This window comes from Danio aesculapii, chromosome 4 (assembly GCF_903798145.1).
Source record: "Danio aesculapii chromosome 4, fDanAes4.1, whole genome shotgun sequence".
Lineage (NCBI taxonomy): Eukaryota > Metazoa > Chordata > Actinopteri > Cypriniformes > Danionidae > Danio > Danio aesculapii.
Window position 1 is genome coordinate 33,531,496 of NC_079438.1, and position 18,799 is coordinate 33,550,294.

Here is an 18,799-nt window from a genome sequence, read left to right on the forward strand (position 1 = left end):
GAAGTGAAGATTTGACATTTTTGATGAAAAATGTATGAAAAACTACATGCATTATAATTGAAATTGACAAAAACAAATTGATAGCGTGCAAAATAATAAAATTATATTAGACACAACAGCCAACAATCTCAAAATTGATTAATGTTTTGGGGGAAAAACAACTTGAACCAATTTTGGTTACAAAGAACATTTAAACTCCAAAAAAACTTTTTACAATACAAAACGTTTGTCATAGGGTTATTCAAAAAAATTCTGGAGTTTTCCAATATGTACACCAGAAAAATAGTTCCTAAAACTTATGTATTCCTCCATACACACTACAACCTGTATTTTTGGAGTGAGGAGCAATGAATAATACATACATTGAGATGTTAATGTATTTTTCTTCTATTGAAGTCCTGGTTTCAGATGGAACTAAGAATGAGAAGTGCACTTTAACACTTGAAAACCACTTCCTTGCAAATGACTCATTCAGTATTTGCCATGATGGCAGTGTGTGTGTGTGTGTGTGTGTGTGTGTGTGTGTGTGTGTGTGTGTGTGTGTGTGTGTGTGTGTGTGTGTGTGTGTGTGTGTGTGTGTGTGTGTGTGTGTGTGTGTGTGTGTGTGTGTGTGTGTGTGTGTGTGTGTGTGTGTGTGTGTGTGTGTGTGTGTGTGTGTGTGTGTGTGTTATAAACACAGCAGAACAATTCCACAGAAAAAATATTAGGCTTCTGTCACTCCTTTGGCAGATATTTCTGGCAGCGTTACTCACTGCTCCAGTCGAGAAAGACTGGAATCAAAGCGGAAATTAACATGACAAGGATTCGCTCTGACTTATGTGGGCTTTGAATGAGGAAAAATCTTGAGAACCTCCATCCAAATCTCTGTCAGAAGGAACACTTCTCATAAACTGGGCTGAGAAAAAGTCTACTGATAAATAAATAAATTCCGGAGATAAAAATAAAACTATCGACCCTCACTAAACAAAAATCTCTCAAAATGACTACATTTATGAATTGGGAAGGTGCATGATTCTAGAACAAATATATGAGTCGCACTTTACATTAGTTAATGTTAGTTGATATATTTACTAACATGAACTATGAACGATATTTGTACAGCATTTATTAAGCATTGTTCATCATTTACTTATGCATTATTAAAATCCAAATTCATGCTTGTTAACGTTAGTTAATGCATTATGAGTTAACTAACAAACAATGAACCGCTTTATTTTCATTAACTTAACTTAAATTCATAGTATATAGACATAGTAATCATTGTTTATGTTAGTAAATGCATTAACTTGCATTAACTAATACAACCTTATTGTAAAGTGTTACCAATATAGGATGTAAAAATTACAAATATTGTGGACATTAGTTACTTCGTTCTTCATAAAATACTGCAAACAGCCAGAAAAATCAATGGGTGCAACAAAGGCATATATAAGAGGTGTCCAAAGTTGGCCCTGGAGGGCTGGTGTCCTACAGATTTTAGCTCCAACTTGGCTCAACACACCTGCAAAGCTCTTCACAATAATAAAGTTTCTGTGATAAAACATGTTCTTGAGATTAAAATGTCAAACTGCTATAAAAAGTTTTCATAAATTCCAGAAATAAAAATAAAACTACCTGGAGTCTCTCTGAATTACCTCATTTACATTTATGCAGTGGGCAGATGAACATTTCTAGAAAAAAATACGAAGCCAAGTTGATTTTATTTATTTTATTTTTACAAATCTTAGAGTCAAAGTTGATTTAATTTTAATTATTTCTTTTATCTAACCATCCATCATAAAATACTGCAAGCAGGCAGAAAAACAGATGGGTTCAACAAAAGCATATTTGAATTGATCAGTTGTTGTTTTTAAAAAAAGCTTTTAAGTATATGAGTTTTAGAGTAGAGTAGATATTCATGCAACAAAGAACGTAACATCCAAGCTTTTCATAATATAAAAGGATATTTATTGTGATTAAACAGGTTCTTAAGATTTCTAACAGATCACTCAGACCTTTAGGATCGGATCATATAAACTAGAAATTCCAAGGGTTCAGTCAAAGCAGGGTGAATCCGCCTTCAGCTATTGCGCCCCATGCTACTGGAATCCAGAAATGATCAAATGTGCTCCAACATTAGGCACATTCAAATCAAGACTGAAAACACATCTGTTTAGCTGTGCCTTTACTGAATGAGCACTGCTACTTCACACAGATAGCACTATTATGTCTTTCTTTTCCTTTTCATTCTTTTATAACCCGTTTAACATGTTTTAATCACTTTTATTATTATTTTTTTTTTCTAATACTTGTCTCTTTTATTCCTGTTTATGTAAAGCACTTTGAATTGCTGTGGTGTATGAAATGTGCTATATAAATAAACCTTTTGCCTTGCCCTGCCTAAGGTGATCAAAATGTCAAATGCATGATGATAAAAAAATAAAATACATTCCAGAAACACCCTTGCAAAACTAAACAAAAATACTTTTAAATTACTACATTTACATTTATGTAGATTCTAGAACAAAAATATAGTCAAGTTTGTTTATTTATTATTATTTCATTTTACATAATTAGATTCAAAGAAGTCAAAAGCATATTGAATATATCCTTTCATTTATCTATTATAAAATCCTACAAACAGTCAGAAAAACAGATGGGTTCAACAAAATGATATATAATTGAACTGATCAGCTATTGTTAAAAAAAATAAATGTTGCAGTGTATTTTTTGCTCTTCAACAAGCAACAAACATTCAACATGTCTATAATATAGAAAATTATGTATGGTAAATAAAACCCTATACTAAACCCTATAACTAAATTAACAGTACTTCAAACTAAGCATGGGACGATAACCGTTTTCAAGGTATGTCGTGGTTTTAAAACTGCCAACATTTTCTGCTATATTGTTCCTAAAGTATGTATAAGATTTTTTTTATTTACATTTTTTTTGTTTTTAGGACAACAATATCTACAGTAGAAAAGATATCCAAAGATGCCGTCTTAAATTGTAAAGAAATCTGTGTTTTTGAAACTGATAAAGACAGCAGAAGTCAATGATTCATTTGAATTATTTAGCCTGACATGTTTACTGCTCCAAAACATTATAAATGTTTTTCAAAATAAAATATTTTGTGTTCAAAGGGGAAAAATGTTTTTTTTTTTTTACCCAGACATTTAAAAAGAATTTGTTTTAGAGCAGTAATCACAATACCGTGAAACCGTATTCATTTTATCCAAGGTTATCATACTGTCAGAATCTTATACAAGCCTATACCTACTTCAGATCCCTGCAAATTGTTCAGGACTTTTAATACCCTCTTCCACCACCTCCTTATCAGCTAATGATTTGGCCTCCTTTTTTTACAAGCAAAACTGCAATTAGCAATTTGTTTCCCAACATGTCCATTCCAACTCTCCATTAAACAACACCATCTGAAGAAAATTGACTGTTCTCCTTCTCACTCATTAAGGAGGAAGAAGTATCCAAACTTCACCACTCTGCCCATCCCACAACCTGCCCTCTGGACCCAATTGCATCAAACATCCTGCAGGACATTTCTCTGGCCATAGTGCCAGTCCTAATACACATCATTAGCCTTCACTCGATACTGGCACATTCCCAACCACTTTTAAACAGGCCCGGGAAACCCTGCTGCTCAAAGAAGCATCACTCAACACCTCATTGGTTAAAAATTACAGACCAGTCTCTCCTTCCTTTTTATTTATTAAAACCCTGGGAAGAGTTGTTTTAACCAAATTTCCACATTTTTATCTCACAATTACATGCTGGATGCAAACCAATCAGGCTTCAAATATGAACATTCCATTGAGACTTTCAGTCGCTGAAGCCAAGGCATGTTCTAAATCATCCATTCTTCCTTTATTGGACCTGCTTTTAATACAGTAAATCACCAGATTCTACTGTTCTCCTTCTCCTCAATGGGCATCACTGGAACCCCGCTCTGCTGGTTGGAGTCTTACAGAGTTGGCTGGAGAGATCAGTAGCTGTTCACTGGGGTACCTCAGGAATCTGTTCTTGGTCCCCTACTATTTTCTATTTACACCACATCACTAGGAACCATCATCCAATCACATAGTTTCTCTTATCATTGTTATGCCAGCAATGCTCCTGTTGACCCCACAGTCCAAAGACATGCGGTATAAGTGAATTGGGTAAACAAAATGGGCCATATTGTATGACTGTGTGTGTGAATGCGAGAGTGTATGGGTAAGGGCATCTGCTGTGTAAAACATATGCCGGGATAGTCAAAAAGTTGTGTGTGTGTCTCATCACACACCAACCCCTAGTTGGTGGTTCATTCCACTGTGGCAATCCCTGATATATAAGGGACTAAGCTGAAGGAAACTGAATGAATGAATGACCCCACGGTAGCTGCAAGGATCTCTGGAGGATATCTCAGCTTGGATGAAAGACCATCTCCTAGCTTAATCTGGCATAAAATTCTCATCCTCCCTGTAACTCCATACATTCAACACATATTCTCAGTCCAGCTGAGATCATCCAATCTTGGGGTGATCCTGAATGATCAGATGTTCTTCAGAGTGCACATTGCTAACCAGCTCGATCATGCAGTTGTGCACTTTTCAACATCAGAAAAATCTGATCCTTCCTAACAGATCATGCTGCACAACTTTTAGTCCCAGCTCTTGTCATTTCAAAGCTGGACTTTTGCTATGCTTCTAGCTGGACTCTCGTCTTGCACTCTTACACATTTACAGATGATCCAGAATGCTGCAGCTTGTCTAGTCTTCAATGAGCCTATGAGAACCAGTGTAACACCTCTTTTTATCTCCCTGCATTGGTTACCAGTTGAGGCTGAAATTCAAATTATTGATGCTTGCTTACAGAACAGCTACTGGCACTGCACCCTCTCACCTCCACCTGTTCCTTAAGGTCTACATCCCCTCTAGGAGCCTCCGGTTGGTGAGTGAGCACCACTTTGTGGTACCATCACAGAGAAGCCACAAGTAGGCCCACATGGAATCTGCGCGCACAGAAATACGCAGATTTACACAGATTTTTAGCCCATCCATGAGTCTGCGTATTTAGTTGTGTAAATGTGTGTAAATTTATATTAATTCAGTTTTTAAGTTAATTTCACTATATTATTGTAATGATGATAATAATAATAATAATAATAATAATAATAATAATAATAATAATAATAATAATAATAATAAAATGTTCATTTGATGTATTTACAGTACACTTTGTAAAGTAATATTTTCTGTCTTTAGTAGATATATGAAAGAAAAAATTTATTATTTTTTAATTTCATACATTATTTTTTTGTTATGACATAAATCTGCAGGTTTTTACAAAATTCTCAGTAGAAATAGCAAAAAAATGTCTACAGATTCTGTCTGGCCCTAACCATAAGTCACTTTCTAAAACCTTTTCATTCAATGTTCCACAATAGTGGAATGATCTTCCCATTCCCACACAGGATTCACTGGTATCATTCAAACAACAACTAAAAGATCATTAAAACACATATGAATAAAACCAAGAACCCTCTTCTCTCTCCCACCTCACCACACACCAACCCTTAATTATTATTAATTTGTGCCTCACACAGGTGAGTGGGCTTAACAAACCAACTGTAGAAAACACACTCTTTCTGACACTTTAATCGACACTTGCACCAGTTTTTTTTACACATTTGCACCCCCCCCCCCTCCTTAATCCAGTGCTAAATTCTAAAAAACTAAAGCTCTTCTTGTTGAAATGCTGAATTCCTCCTCAATTGTAAGTTGCTTTGGACAAAATCGTCTGCTAAATGACTTAATATAAATGTAATGATTAAATAGCTTCTATGAGATTATTAAAATGTCCAAAAAGTCAACTGTTAAGTTTAAACTGTTATAAAATAAAACAAAAAATAATAATTCCAAAAAAATAAAAACAAACTACTTACCCTTACCAAACTAAAGAAAAATGTCTAAAATTTACTACATTTACATTTAGGTTTTCATCATTTCCAATCATGTTTTTCTGAACGTATGATCATATATTTCATGTTTCACTGTTTTTTTGTCTCCAATTTGTCATGTACAAAATGACCTTGAGATTGCAAAAAGGGAATTGAACCCACAACATTATCATTATCAGTGCTATCCCCTATTTGAGCTACTAATATATCAAATGTTCGAATGCCTAACAAATATTTGCTATTCACACACTGTAAAAGATTATATGGCCAATTAGTGATGACAGCGTATATTTTAAGTTCATTGTAACTTATTAAACTTAGTTAATCATGTTCTGACTTAATTTTATAAGTTATTCAAGCTGTTTTGGGTCAGGAGTGCTTACAATGCAGCTACAGTCATTTGATTTTGGTTTTATTGTGGTTGAGTCAACTCCTTGCATGGGCTGCAAGACGCCTCCAGATTGAAGATGTGGGATTAAAGTGAATTATCAGGCTAATCTATGATGTGGGCTATTTCAGAATAAAGCCCGATTTTAGGCAGGCCATGCTATCGATTAGCTCACGTTGAGCCCTCACTTTAATCCAGGACTTGTTCAATTGTGGAAGGGGAATTAAAGGATTATTGGAGCACAATGTATTGCTGCTTTTCTTATTAAAATAAATGGCTGTGGCCTTTTTCGGTCTGAAGACACATTTGTTAATCCATTTTAATTATGCTACTTGGAGAGTTAATCTATTTAGCGGCTAGTTTAGCAGGTTGTGATACATTTATTTGCCCGGCTTCAAAACTTGAGATTAATTGTTAACTGCAGTGGTTTTATTTGAGATTTGACTATTTGTCTTATTTGCCTAAGGATTTCCAGGAAGTTCTAGGTTTAGGTCTATTTTCATGCTTATGAAATGCCTCAGAAGAGTCTCTATCTGAATGGACAAAAAAAGCCAGTAAATAAAGCAACCTGAAGCACAAATTTAAATAACAGTGAGTTCAATTTAAGAGCACTGACAACACCAACAGTGTATGTAAAAGCAGACAATACACAGTAATTTGTACAATCATTTACAAAAGTGATTTTTATATTCAGAAAGCATAAAAATCAATTACATTTGCATTAAATTCAAGCAAAGTGTCTAATTTAATGTTCCTAAAACATTGTCAACATAAAATGTCAATATATGAGTGAAATAATGTTAATGTTATTTGGTATATTAATGTTATAATTAAACACCCTACACTCTCAGAAATGAAGGTAAGCAATTCCATGCAAATGTCAACCCTGCCATGAAAAAAATTAAGTTTTCACCAAAATACGGAAACTGTTTCTAAGTTTTTTGCGTAAGAAAGTATTTTACAGTACTTTAGAAATACTCAAAAATGTCTCTCTCAGTGTTTTCAAACTTTTATATTTGATTTACCAAAGTCACACAAATGGAAATTTTACATCGTTCAAATCAATAACGGATAGGTGTCACATAATGCAACAATATTAAATAAAATAAAATCAATGATTTTTGCTCTATAGAGAGCCAACTCTTATTCTTTTGATTTGCATTGTTTCTTTTGGATTATGCAGTTTGGATTATGCAGTGATTCATGCAAATGTCACATCCATAATGCTGAAATCGTTTAGGTACAAAACCTTTCACTAGGGTGGTACTTTTTCATAGTGTACAATTTTGTACCTTAAATGTGCACATTGGTACCTTAAAATTACACATTTGTATTTTTTAGGTATTAAGTTGTATATTTAAAGTATACATATGTCCCCCTGTAAGGTACAAAAGTGTACCATTTGAAAAGGTACCACCCCAGTGACAGGTTTTGTACCTTTATTTTGAATCTTTATTTATTACTTTTTAAAAATAAGATATAAAATAACAAGTAATCATATAAACTGGATTATTTATTTATGTATTTATTTATTTTTTAAATTCTGTGTTAAAAATAAGATTTAAAATAACAAGTGATCAAACTGGATTATTTATTTAATTGTTTATTTATTTTAAAGTTATCTTTTAAAATAGATCAAATAACATTTAAAATTACAAGTGATCATATACATTGGATTATTTGTGAAGTAATTAAAAACTTAAAACTGACTGTTTAAAAAATCTATAAAAAGTGTGTGTGTATGTATGTATATATATATATATATATATATATATATATATATATATATATATATATATATATATATATATATATATATATATATATATATATGCATGCTGTTACAAATTTATTGTTGTATTTATTTTGTATTTACTGTTTTCTATTACACTTTTATTGTTTTGATGCTAAAATTAAATGCAAACCTTCAATACTTCTCGTTTTTATAATAAAGTGGAAATGCATTTCTCTGAAAATCACCCAATTTCTTCCTAACAGTGTTCATTACATTTCATCTGACCAGTCTCATAACTTCATTCAAGTAAAAGGCAATAAAAACAAAACACGTTGAACTTGAAACATCTCAAATATGACAACTCCAAGGAATTGAAACTTACATGTTTTATAATATCTGCTAGAAAACAACTGTTCAGATAAGATGACTTAATTTCTCCAGAACACAATGATGTCATGACCACTTAATTCCTGGCTTTTTACACTTGACAAAGGAAAACACCCATGGCATCATTCTCTATCAAAACAACTTTTTGACCTTATGAAGGGAAATTCGTCTTGGCCTACTTCTCAATAATACAACACTTCATTATATAAGCCATACAACAAGTTTAGGCTATCAAAAATAACACCATTCCTTCATTCATGCACTACAATGAGTTTATACTTTCCTAAACCTCCTTAAACCTATATTTATTTGTTTTTTATTTTCAACCTCACCTTGTGACGTCCTCAATGACATAGGCTACGTCACAAAACGGGCTGAATGTAAATCGCTTCATTCAATCCGCAGCAGAAAAGAGGCAGACACCCGATATCTGCGACCTGAGGGTAAACTATCTGATTACCGTAGATCGCATATCTCTCTCGCTTCACATCCAGGGGTGTTTTGTGTATTTAAATATGGATTACCAGACCTTTACATGTTACGTAATCGCCAGGTAGCCTAATATTAAAGGCTCCAAAATGCTCGACCTCATATTGCGCGTCTAGGCTACATAATAATTTGTTTAGTTTAGTAAAGGGCCCTGTGCTGAATAGTATCACACATTGTCATAATTGAATGACGTATTTGGGACGTCATGTTAATACTACTGTCAGATACGTTTAAAGCTGCGTGCTGTTGCTTATGGTTACCTCTTTCGACGTAAGCAACTTCTGTTTGCGCTTATTTGTCATAACGTAAAACTTGTGTGCCTCGGTGGTAAACAACGTTGCTGTTATGCTACAATATAACATGTTGGCCATGTTGAGACATCAATATTTTGTTTTGACTGCTTTTGAAGGGTTCAGCAAATGGGTTTTTACCTTAAAACCTGAACTGAGTGACAGGTGCAGGTGTCGTATCTACATGGTATCTTGCTCACATTTTACCTTAATGAAAACGCTTTCCGCTTGAAAGAAAATGTACTCTGACTCAACTGTGAGGGCAATTGATTTAAATGTCAAGCTTTATCTCAGCCAGGCTGATTCAGCGTATTTAAACACTTGATTTGATATCATGACTGTTTTGAGTGTCGTGGCTGTTATCTTTGCCTCTCATTGCAGAGCGATTTTATGCTTTTTAAATGGATAAAAAGGCTAAACGATAAACATAAAGAGACTCACTGGCGTTCATCTCTACCAGGTCAGGCAGAGAATTAACGAGCATGAAAAATATAATTTCATCTCATCTCATCTCATCTCATCACCAAACGCGTGACTCCATTTCCCCTTCATTAATCCACCTGTGGATAAAACGTCACGGATTTACGACGACATCCACTAATATGTAAAGTATGATTAGATAAACAGATTCTCTAAAATGAATCTAGTTGATTTGGAGTTTATCATAATCGATTTAATAAGTAGCTAAGGCACGTTCATTCATTCGTCGGAGCATGTGAATTCTGATAAAAGAATGTAAGTTCTGATAAACTATTGATATAATACGCGAATTTATGTTTGGCTCAATACACTCTTAAAAGTATAGGTGCCAGGAAAAACAAATGGCATGGAAGAACCTTTTTGGGTTTTCCAAAGAAGCTTTTAGTCAAAGAAACCATTTTCATATTGTAAGAACGCCGTAATAAACCATTTATCACCATAAAGAACCTTTTGTGGAATGAAAATGTTGCATTGATGTTAAAGGTTCTTCATGGAATCATGGATGGCAATAAATAACCTTTATTTTTATGAGTGTACAGCGAACAGTGCACAAAGCGAAACAGGAAATATTGTATGAGCATGTGAGATACTGTACTACTTTACACACTCTAAAAGTATTGCAGCGGAAAAAAACTCCAACGAGGTCGCCAAACGACAACTTTAAATTTAATTCATTAAAGCACTGCCAGGTGCAGCGAAAGAAACCAAAACTGGACGCGTAACCAGCGCAATGTTATTTTTTCCTTCTTCAAAGATTTTGCATGGCAGTTTTAACACACCTTAACCCGCCATGTTGAAAGTGGATTTGACACATGGGGGACGAGGATTTCGGATCATATACTGCGCACCTGAACAACGTACACCGACCGGTTCGTGACGTCCGAAAACATTTCTATAAACACCGCCCGAACGTGCAAACTTAAATGTTGATATTCACGCCTGTGTCCTCCGAAATCGAAAGGAGGTCAAATGCCAGTTTGAAAATAAAGTCAATAGAAACACAGCGACAATTGCTTTGAGGAAGAAGGCGAAACGAAAATATGGCTTGTTACATAAACGTTATTTTGAACGACATTTCTCTTCAGATCGTTAATATAGGCTATTAATCTGCGGAATCGAAAGTGCCGTCACTCGACATTCGTGTCACGGATAAACGAGCTTACTTTATTTCTCGGACCGTTTTCTCAACTCTTACGCAGACGCTTCTGTATATTTCTGACTGTTACAAACAACCTCCAAATGTTTTTAACGAGGAAAAAGCGTATTTACACGGAAATTCGCGCTAAGAAGCGCAAGTCCGTGTCAAGCGCGATCACCATTACATAATGAAGTTAATGCGTATCATGTAGTTTTTTTTTACCTTATGCGAGTTTTTTCCGTCTATCTGAATTGGGTGATCCGGTGTTCTGGTTGAAGCAGGAGCGGTGTGTGTATGCGTGTGTCCAATATGGCATCATCCCGCATCTGCGCATGTCTCAACATCTACAGATTATTTTCAAGCCGACTCCTTCATTGACCTTTACAGTTGCAAAATTTGTTCAGCCCATTATAAATAGAAATGGGCCCAAGCCTCCGCCTCCCTCGTGTGGAGAACTCATGGCTGTGTCTTAAAACATTGCCAACCGCCTGCATGGACAGCATTTGGACATTCAAGGGCGCGTGAAGTACTTTCGGGCATCATTAATTCGTGTGTCGACGCTTATTGTTTTTTATGGTCAAAAATACTATTCGTAAATACGGTAAATTTGCTGATAAGAAGTTGTCTATCTAGATAACTCACTGCGTTTTTAGACACAGATAATGTAAACAAGAGGGGGTTGCTGTTGCAATTTTCACTTGTTTTTATTTGGAGCTATTTAATTATTTCTTTAGACTCTTTTTACTTAAGCATTTATCATATTACATAAAATTGTAGCCTTCTTATAACGAGAGAAATAGGCTTTCTATAGTTTTCCATATTTTCTGTAATGAAATACTATTCATTTTTGTGATATTATCGTGTAGCCACATGAAATCTAAAAATATAGAATATTTCACAAATAACAGAACATAATTTCAGTTTTAGAATTCAAGTGAGTCATAACAATAAGTTTAGTCATTAAAATAGCTTAAATGTTTTTTCAAAAAAGAAATATAACCAACTTTACCTAAAATATGACAAGATTTTTAACCTAAAATTATTGCCAGTTTATGAATCTGGCAATAATATTGAAAAATATAAGACATATAAAACTATTCAATTTGTTTTTCTAATTTATTTTTATTTATTTTTTAATTTGAGGTCAAGTCAGTTCATGTATATTTTTAAACATTTAGTTTGATTTTAACATAAATATTTACATTTACATATATTTTACAAACATATTTGACAGTGTACATAATCATTACAAATACGTTTACTAATTATTACAGCAAATTTTAAAAATTGCAGAATATAAATATAAAACATTTCTTAATATTAACAAAATGTTTATTTGTTAACATAAAATTGTAAATATACTGTTTTTAGAAATTACCCTCTTATTTCACAGACATTTTTTGCTCATTTTGTCCTCCATTGCCATCCTGTGGTAACAATATTTATTGCTGTACTGAGTTGAATTTGACATAAATTGTTGCCTCTTAACATGCCTCTATAAAGGACTATTCATTCAGAGCAAAAAGAAAAGTGCACTGTAATGTTTCTCAATAAGACTCGTTCAGAAGTAGAGCCTAGTTTATCAGGCAACACCATAAACCCTCTAAACCACAAACACACACACGTGGGACACTATGTGCACACACAAGGTGAAATTCTTTGTCCGGAAGGAGAGAAAAAAATGTTCTCATCTAATAAGCACAGGCTTCCACTTAGTGATGTAACAGATGGTTCATGCCTTGAGCTTAATCTACAAGAGGAGACTGTGACAAGCACTTCCAGGGACAGATTACCACTGAGGGAGCAGCGACCTTGCAGGACGAGATAGACAATGTGGGTCAGTACTTTATCCTCTCCGTACTCTGGAATAATTCAGAAAGTTTTGCCTAAAGAAATTAGCTCTGTGCATTATCAGGTAATATATACATGTGCAAACATGATGTGCAGGCCTTCAGAAATGTTATTGTGTTCTAGCACATTGTAGACTATACAAATGCAACAATTATTTTCAAATGTATAAAGTTTGAGATTTTTAAAGTTTGAGTAGTTGTTACCTTAAAGACGGTTTTACCCCAGTGAGAAAGAAATATATAATCATATAAAGTATATAACTAATTGTGTATTTCTAATAGTGCATACAGCATCAAATGGTACTAATTTGACAAGGACATGTTCTTCTAACATCTTACAACTGCCTAAAAATTATGTTAAAGGAATTTCACCCCAAGTCAAAATTGTCATCATTTATTCACCCTTCACTTGTTCCAAATCTGTTTCTTTCTTCTGTTGAAAATGAAAGAAGATATTCTGAAAAAGAAACCTCTAACTATTGACTTTCGTAGTAGTTTTTATGGAAGTCAGAATATGGACGATATCTCACAGCAATTTGTGACTTTGTGATTTGATGGCTAATTCATTTAAATAATTATGATCTCATTCATACAATTTAGTACGATTTGCTTGTCCTTCAATGATGGTTGGGTTTAGTTGTAGGGTTGGGTGCACTGAACTCATACACTGAAAAAATGATTCAAAGCTGATTCCTTGGAATTACTCAATTTTTTTAAAAGCTATTTGGTTGTAACTATTTATTTGGTCTAAATTTAAACAAACAAATTAGGTTGAACATTGCTACATTTAATTTATTTGTTTAAATTCAACACACACAGTATAAATTGTTTGCAACTATTTTGCAGACATCTTTTTTTCCGTGATCAAATTCGTACGAATTAGCCACTAAACTGACAAAACATAAAATAGTTATGAGATAAGACTTGATATTCACCTCAAGATATCTTCCTTAGGGTTTAAGATGAGCGTAAAGAAACACATGCAGGCTTAAAACCAATTTAGGGTGAATACATAATGAGTAAATGTTTATTTTTGGGTGAACTATGTCTTTAAAGTGTCTGTTTGTACCTTACAATGAATTCCTAATAGATCCCCGTTTCAAGTTCAAATTAATTCTGCAGGAATAGCTGATTTGATTTATGGTTATTTAGGATCAATTGATAAGCTGTCTAGTAAATTCTGAACAAATATAAAACCTTTACCAAATACTTACCATGCAAATGCTAAAAAATAATAATTTATATGTGTGTTTCCTTTTCCGTATTGTTTTTACCACCCATGGCATCTTTATTGTTTTCACTCCTGTCTTGTTTTGCTTGTTATATTCATATGAGCCCCATTTTTACTGTATACCCTATTCTTACTGAAGTTCTACTGCAGTGCAGTACCTTTATATTGCCACCTTAGTTGAGGTTCCAAGTGAGCAATATTGATAAAGGTGATGTGTAAACACTTTAAATCATTGATTGACAAGACAGAATGGTCACTACCTGCGACACAAAAAACGAATTTGCGACACAAAACACCAAATTTGTTACATTTGAATAATCAGTCAGTATGAGGCACTGTACACTGAAAAAATGATGCCTGCAAAATTATTGCAAACAATTTAAATGTGTTGAATTTAAACAGAAATTAAATTTCCTAATGTTCAACTTAATTTGTTTAAATTCAGCCCAAATAAATTGTTTACAACCACTTAACTTAAAAAAAATTAGGATCATTCAGGATCATTTTGAACTACTGTCGCATGCAACTCCAAATGGTCAGTAGATTAGATGCAGACATTTTCTTATGTCAGTAGTCAAGGAGTGGATGGGTCTACCCAGAATGATGTCACAGCAGTAGAGAATGCACAATTATTATAATGTATTTATAATCCTGCACACTCTAAATTCGTAATAAACTGCAGTTGAAAAGCAAGATGAGCTTTGTGAAATCAAAATTGTCCAAATGTACTTTGGTAGCTCACATTTCTATTTCTGTTGTGAACAATTCATCTGGGCAAGTTAATCCAATTCCTGGAATATCATTCCTTCTTTTATGATGCCAGTTGGATGGCTTGGCTTCTGTTATTGATTACTTACTCTGACGTTGCTCCAATCCCCTGATACCTTTGTTAATATTCAGAACACAAATTTAAATATTTTTTATTCAATCCGAGAGCTCGTTGACCCTCTAAAGACATCAATGGTCCCAAGACGTTCAAAGTCCAGAACAAAAACATTGTCAAAACATTCCATGTTACTTCAGTGCTTCAACTATAATCATATGAGCTTTCGAGAATTCTTTTCTGTGAAAAAACCCTTAAACCCAACCGTCATTGGGGGATGAGCAAATCGTAGTGAATTGTACGAATTTAATTGTATGAATTAGCCACTAAATCAAAAAGTTACGAATTGCCGTGAGATTGTGTTGATATCCCCACATTCATACTACTCCTTTCATACTGTATAGAACATTTTATAACAGTTGTGAGGTAAATTCAAATCTAAATGTAGTGCCTACATCAGTATGTCATTCCGAACATGTTAATGATAATGTTACGACAACAAGTGTGATTTTGTCTTGCATTTAAAAGGGTGTATGTGTAAAAAAAAACAATGAACTGTCAACTGTTGAAACTATATGAGCAGACTTCACCACATCTTCTTGTGACATCAGTACATGCAGCATACCTCTGGGTCATAGTGCACAGAACATGATTGCATATATGAGTGATAGGAAAAACAACTATAGCAACCTCAGATCTATATTTGGCTTTAGTGTTGGCTTTTAAACAGAGACGTGCAAATGGTAGATTCTGAGCTCCCGCATGTTCTGTGCTTGCTTGCTTACTTGCTTGGAATCCCAGCAGTATCTGCTCCTGTGATATGAGTGGTGCTACTTCTTTCGTCTGTGCTAACTGTGATGCCTATCTGAGCCAGTTTCAGTACATCATATTATCTGAGTAGGCGAGAGCAACCTAAGCACTGCCACAGCAATAGAAAAACATTCCTGTCTGTATTGCCATGCCCACTGAAGTCATTCTTGAGTTTCCAGTCTGTACTGGTAGCTATTATGTTCTTTCAGACTTCTGTGTGTCCCGTATCTTTACTGGCATATGCCATGAGTGTCGTTCTCATGGGGGGCACCATTCCTCATTATAGCTTAGGCTCCTGATTCCATGTGTGGTTCAAATCTGCAAGCATGCCCTATTCCATCTCCTGCTCCCTTTTCTCCATTATCATCTCCCGATTTTCCAGATCAGCATGTCCATCATGGTCCTGTCTGGTCTGATCTGAAAGACTTACAGTTTTCTGTGGTTACACAAAAAAAACATGTTTTTTTTTTTAGCGAAAACATTAAACCCATTTCTGAGCACAGTTTCAAGTATTGGCTGAATCCCAAACTGTGTATCGGAAAATCTAAGTTTCTTTGGAAGAAATGGATGGAGAATGGTATTTTTAGGTTAGGGGATCTTTTTGAAAATGACAATTTAAAATCTTTTGACCAGTTAACCCAACAATTTGGCCTCAACATAAATCAGTTTTGGAGATATTTACAGACTATGCATCTAATAAATAGTACTTTTAAGATGGGTAGTCGAGCTCCAGAGGAGGACTGCAATTTATCAGAAATTCTTAGAGTATAAGGCAGAGGGCACTAAGTTTGTGTATTATAAATGGTTAGTGGTATTATAAAAGATGGGGTGTACTTTCTATTCTGCTCTTAAAATTGTTTGGAGGAAAGATCTAAATTGTACATTTAACGATGAACATTGGAAAAAAAATTGCCAAAACTGTAATGCCAAGAAATTTAGGAGTACGCTTAATACAGTTTAAAATTTTGACTAATTTTTATTGGACTCCGAGTAGGCTTTTCAGGCTTGGGTTGAAGGAATCTGCTGAATACTGGAGATGTGAAAGCGAAGAAAGAGACTTGATGCATGCCCTGTGGTCCTGTTCTAAAATACAGGAATTCTGGTTTAAAGTGCATAATTACATTCAGGATATTTCTGGATGCTGCTTTTCGTTTTGTCCTAATATATATGTACTGGGAGACCCGTTTCGTGTTGGGATCTGGTTGTGAAGATGTCTGAGTGGATTCAAAAAGAATTATGATTGGAAGACAAATTATTATGTGGGGATGGCGTTTAGCAGGTCCAACATTATTTCAAGAATGGGTTACGGCATGGGGAAGGTGGCAGCATATGAAAAAATGACATATAGATTACTTGAAAAATTGGATGTTTATCAGAGAAGATGGGGAAATTATTTGTTTTTTTTTTGTAGGATGAATACGCATGGAGACGCGTGGTAAAAGTGTAATTATCTTAGTTGATTTATTTATTTATGTATTATTATTATTGTATTTGTATTGTATTTATGTAGTTCTGTATGTGTGTGTGTTTTTATTTATTGAGTTTATATTATTTTTCTGTATTTTCTGGATTTTATGATAGCAAAATCTAATTACAGTCATTGCCGCTGTCGGGTAGAGGAGGGAAAAGTGGGTGTTAAAAGGAGGTAAAAAATTTGTGAACAGATAGCACTGTTAAATTATTGAAGACAATGAAAAATTTGAATCATAAAAAAACATGGTTTTTAATAGTGCTGTGTAGAACCTATAAGAACCTGTAATGATACTCTAGCGGTTCTTATATAGCACTACATACAGTACAGTAGGTGCTATGTATCACTAATAGTGGTTCTTTAGCTTGCAATCATAGGGGAAGAACATATAGGGTATATAAATCTCTTCATAATCTAGCCCCAACCTATCTCTCAGAGCTGTTGCACTTTTACACTCCCGTAAGATCTCTTAGATCAAGTGATCAAAATCTTCTTTTAGTTCCTCAGTCCAGACTGAAAAGTACAGGGGACAGAGCTTTCTCTGTGGCGGGTCCTCAGTTATGGAACACTTTGCCCCTTGTGATTAGAATGGCTCCATCACTATCTATTTTTAAATCACTCCTAAAAAAATTATTTTCCGGCATAGTTCTCTGCAATTCTCAGATAGTCGCCAATTGCAGCTAAGCAGGACTGATGGGAGACTACATGGGAAAGCTAGTTTGCTGCCGAAGTGGTGCTAGTGAGGCCAGCAGGGGGTGCTCAACCTGTGGTCTGTGTGGGTCCTAATGCCCCAGTATAGTGAAGGGGACTCTATACTGCTCAGTGAGAGCCGTCTCTCGGATGAGAAGTTAAACCGAGGTCCCGACTCACTGTGGTTGTTAAAAATCCCAGGATGTCCTTCGAAAAAGAGTATGGGTTTAAACCCAGCATCCTGGCCAAATTTGCCCACTGGCCTTCGTCCGTCATGGCCTCCTAACCATCCCTATATCATAATTGGCTTCATCACTCTGTCTCCTCTCCACCAATCAGCTGGTATGTGGTGTGCGGTCTGGCGCAATATGGCTGCTAATGATTATTGTTATTAAAAAAACATACTTATTTAACTTTTTAAAATTATTTTAATAGTCCTTTCTACTGCGACATTTCTAAAAAATGTCTTGTCTTATTTTTATGTTTTTATATTCTGTCTTTTTATTTTACTTTGTCTTATGTACAGCACCTTGGTCAGTATTGTGTGTGTCTTTTTTTAAGGTGCTCTACAAATGAACAAACTTGAACTTGAACCTGAAGAACACTGAGTGCTGTTTTGCACCATTTTATGTACAGTGTATACATGGATGGGCAGTATTTATGATATGTGTATTTCAAATACGTATTTTAAATACATCTTTGTATTTTTAAAATACTGTAAGATACTGTAAGATGTCTACATGGTGACATCTTAAAAATGTGACCTTTGATTGGTGGTTGCTCAGTTATTTGCTATTAGTTAAGTCGACCAATACTTAGAGTATAGACAGAAATTATGCATCACATATAAAGAAAGAAACAGACAAATAGCAGGGGTAGATTCAGGAGCAAGTCGAAATAAGACAAACAACATGAAGTCCCACAATGGCGATAATTGGCTCCATTGGCTGTTGCAAATGTCAGTAGATTATCTGCAGGTGCTCTTTATAGTTAATTACAAACTTTGACATAGTTATCAGTATGAGACAAAATTATTTAATAATGCCCCAATCTACAAACTGGTAAAAAAATCCAAACTT

At 34.5% G+C, this 18,799-nt stretch overlaps 1 protein-coding gene across 1 annotated transcript in view; it reads right to left on the minus strand.

The window, feature by feature from the left end:
• sfmbt2 (Scm like with four mbt domains 2) overlaps positions 1-11,161 on the minus strand; it is an 82,112-nt gene extending 70,951 nt beyond the window's left edge. The window contains 1 exon segment of the mRNA XM_056455512.1: positions 11,068-11,161. The gene's annotated coding sequence lies outside the window, so the exon portion shown is untranslated.
• Positions 11,162-18,799: the final 7,638 nt, after the last annotated feature.